We start from the raw sequence: 4210 nt of genomic DNA on the forward strand, positions 1-4210 counted from the left end.
TTCTCCTGGAGATGTTTGTTTACACATTGCATAGATATGTATTTATTGCATTATTATTGTTATTGCTATTACACTGTTTTTGGAACTATAGGGTGGAGAGATGCTCCAAGGACCCCTGATTTACTGGATATATTCGTATATCTCACCCCGTGTTGTGGGGACCCCCTTTCAGGTAAAGATGCTGCAGGAGCCACTAGTGGCAAGTGGCCTTATTTGGATTAGTAGTGATACATGAAGATGTTGTCTTTTGAGATTATACATGTTATTTTGTAGTTTACATGTATAGGATTGTTCATTGATAGATGTATATCCTGTTTTATTTGAATGGACTTAGTCTATGCTCATGCCTTTGGTTATTGTAGAACGGGGTGTTACATCCAACTGGGAGAAAATAAAAGAGAAAAAAGTGCAAAGTCATTAAAAATAGTAAAAACTAATTTTCCTTTTTGTACTATGAATCACAAAATTTTATTTATCAGAGATAGACAAAGCAGAAAAACCCATATAACTCATAAACTCTATTGTTCAACATAGAAGGAAACAACCGCGTTAACTGGTTTCTCACTTTCCACAACTACAACATTATTTGACACGTTGGTCACAGAATGTGCCAAAAACTTGGGTTCCTCTTGTGAGTAAAATGAATATTGAAAATGACTAATCCGATTAGGGAATACCAAAACATTTGAAAAATCAGCCACCCACTTTGAGCCATCTCCAGCCACAGTTAACTTCCCAACCGTTGATCTCAAGCTCATGCCAATCACATTGTTCCTGTCAATCACCACTTGATCAGTGTTACTGAATTGTCCATCAAGAGTTACAATTGGAACCTTATTATTGGGGTTTCCACTGAACATATTATCAACTATATTCAGACCAGAAAGTTGTCCTTTAATTGACTTCAAAACAATATTAGCATCTCCCAAGAAAAAACCATTAGTGATGTGAACTTGAACAGGATCCTCCATGACAATACCTGTGTAGTCCATGTAACAATTGTCAATTCTAGTTTGTGAATTTCCTGGTAACTTGACCAAAATGCCTATGCCACCAAAACCTGTTGCTTTGTTATAACAATGTACCCCTGTGATCATGTTAGCTTGTCCCCTAAGAACAATCCCAATGGCTGCAGAGAAAATTGCAACATCTGTGATTGCATTGTCATTGCTAGCAAGATCAATAGCAGATCCTGAGAACTCCCTCTCGTTATGTCTCCACCAACTGTTGAGTGTTGCCCAAGGAAACTGCTTGATATGAATGTCTCATGGCCATGTTGAACTAGAACTCCTTCTGTGGTGAAATAGAGGAAGAAGCAATTGTTAATCCTGATTCTAGCAGAATCAACAATGAAGATCTCTCCACCCCTGTAGCTTGAATCGAATAAGATATCTCGAAAGGTGATGTCTTCATAGTAAATCCCAGTAGTTTGCTGAAGTTTCTTGCTGTTGAAGCCATTATGATGGTTGGATGCTGTTTTTTGTAGCTTTTGAGAATTTGATGCCCATAACTCAACGAGATGCCTATCAGTAGGAAATGTATGAGAAGCTCTCAAGGCTCCTCCTTTTACTTGATCAATCATTCATGTACAAGTTGAGGGTCCATTAAAAAGCACATTGCCTCTCTCACTGCCTTGCTGTTATTGATGTAGTGATCACAATCCAAATTCAACATGAATGGTGCATTTGTAAGCACAGCAGAAACTCGAACATTTTGATGATAGAGAATAAGAAAAGAGTTATAAGCATGTTTCTAATATCCTGGTCCTGCAGGACAGCAGGAATTAAACAACCCAACATCAAGTTTGTGTGCTTACCAAAGCATTCATGGCACCAGCTTTCTTGGGGTGTGGATAGCCAGGACGTTTTTCTCGTGAAATATACACAAGTCATGGCAGTTCCTTGCCTTCCACATCCAGTGTTCCAGCATTTCTTAAATATACCTGTAAAGTCCACGTACCATATCAGTTGAGGCCAATTATTCCTCACACTAATTTGTTCATTTTATTGACACTAACTTGATTTTCGAATAAGAAAATGTAGTTTATGGATTACTAACATCATCCTGACCAAAAAAACCAATCTACGACTAATGAGGGCTGAGATGAGGAAAATCCTTGTATCTTATCCTCCTATATTTGCAATGAGGATGTTTCTCAGATTCACACCTTGTGACTTTTCAGTCAGAATGGAACAGATTTATCACTGACAAATTGAAGAACAATTGTAACGAATGGACACCACATTTTCCTTTCCCCTATTCCCTTAGAAGTTAGAACCAAGGGGGAGGGTGCCTAATGCAATGGCTATTCACATTCCATAAATGCAAGGTGTTTCTATTCTGTTTTGTTTGTTTCCTTAATGATAAGATAGTGTTAAGTATATAAAAGAAGAACTAACTGGAGAATACAATAGCCAAACCTGAATAATTCCTGGATGACACGAGTGTTGTTACCTGGCCATGGAGTTCCATCCTGCATCACCCACCCCTCCGCTGGTTTCTTCAGTGCCTTTGCCAACAAAGCATTAATTTTAACTTTAAATTCTTCATATTCTGTTTGCAATGAAGCAAATACACAATAATTACCATATGTCAGAATAGATATTAAGACAAGAAAAACAAAAACATAAAGATCATGTTTCTTGTCCTATCTAATGTATCACACCTTCATAGTCCTTCGTCCATTCACAAATGTGGGATGCACCTTATCCTTCAAGTAATCATTTTTCTGAGAAAAATAGAACTCAGGAGCCCTTGGTTCTATATTGAACTTTTTGCAAAATGGAACCCATCTTCTGGCAAATTCAGTAGTTTCTGCCAATGAATCAAACAAAAGCATAGATGCACCATCCTCTGATGCATAGCAGCATACCTTCTCAACTGGATAGTCAACAAGAAGGATTGACAGAACAGTGTTTTCTGTTATGATAGGTGGTTCCTTCAAAGTGCAATGCAAGAGATCACTTACAGGTAGTCATCATCTTCACCTTGGTCTTCTTTTCCATCTTCTTTGTTCAATAGAGATCACTTACAGGTAGTCATCATTCTTGTTTACAGAGCAGATGGGAAGAGTATAGGAGAAGATGGTTTATAACAAATTATGGGTTGAGAGTAAAACATCAGAGTCATGTGTGTGGATGTAAGAGTGTGCACCAAACTGTCAAGAAAGACTATTGAAGGCTAAAATGTATGATTTGTGTATGGACATAAAATTGTTTGATTAGTGTATGGACTAATATGCAATTGTAGGTATGATGTGACGTGTATGGACCAATATGATTAATCGTTGAGGCTGTGTAAAGACACGGTTAGCACATTGGAAAACACATTGTAACCTTGTGTTGAGGCCAAGAGCACACACAATGGCTGCCAAAAGAACCACTGAATTGAAACCTGCTACAGCAAGTTCTTGACGACTAATGCATGGTTTGCTTATTATAAGGTTTGGAATTGTGACTCTAAAAGGACATGTGATTATGATTGCTCTTTTCTTTTGGTGGTGTGATATTTCATTTAACAATTAGTCACATTTCTTTCTTTCTTTTTTATAATTTTGTTATTTTTTGAATTTTCTGCTCCGAAGTTAAACAATACAAGGTAAAAATGTTTTGGTCTCAAATGAACAATTTTTGCCATAAATAAAGAAGCAAATTGTCCCTTTACAGTACACCTTCTAAATTGATATTAATTTTAGGGTCAAAATTTGACAGCATTCAGATTAGTATTCCCTTCAAATTGGGGTGAAAATTTTAAGAACGAGCTTTTTGAACAAATATTTGTAGATCATCTTGAATTTGATATATGGCATACTCGGCGAAAATGCATTCTCATATATATAGACTAAGACTTTTTCAATCCATAGGAAAGAGCTGTAGGAGAGAATACTTACAGCTAGTCAACTGTGATTTCAATATGATAATATGCAAGATTTATTATATAAGGCAAATCACAATGGATCACAATATTTATAGTATATTTCAAAATATGAGATCCAAGATTACAAGGCAAATCACAATGGATCACAATATTTACAGTATATTTCAAAATATGAGATCCAAGATTACAAGGCAAATCATGATAATCAAAATCTAATAATTGGAGTGAACAGAACAACAGGGGTATTCATCACAACCCCATAGTGAAGATAAGGGTGATACTGCTGAACCAAGGGGGTAATCATCACAGGACATTCAGGAAAAACTCTTGCTTG

At 36.6% G+C, this 4210-nt stretch overlaps 1 pseudogene; it reads right to left on the reverse strand.

Annotated features, from left to right (window-relative positions):
• Nucleotides 1-514: 514 nt before the first annotated feature.
• LOC133315098 (polygalacturonase QRT3-like) lies at nt 515-1582 on the reverse strand (annotated as a pseudogene).
• Between the last annotated feature and the right edge of the window lie 2628 nt (nt 1583-4210).

The sequence above is a fragment of the Gastrolobium bilobum genome, unplaced genomic scaffold (assembly GCF_033153095.1).
Source record: "Gastrolobium bilobum isolate Gb01-03AN ecotype WA unplaced genomic scaffold, APGP_CSIRO_Gbil_v1 utg9045, whole genome shotgun sequence".
NCBI classification, from domain to species: Eukaryota; Viridiplantae; Streptophyta; class Magnoliopsida; order Fabales; family Fabaceae; genus Gastrolobium; species Gastrolobium bilobum.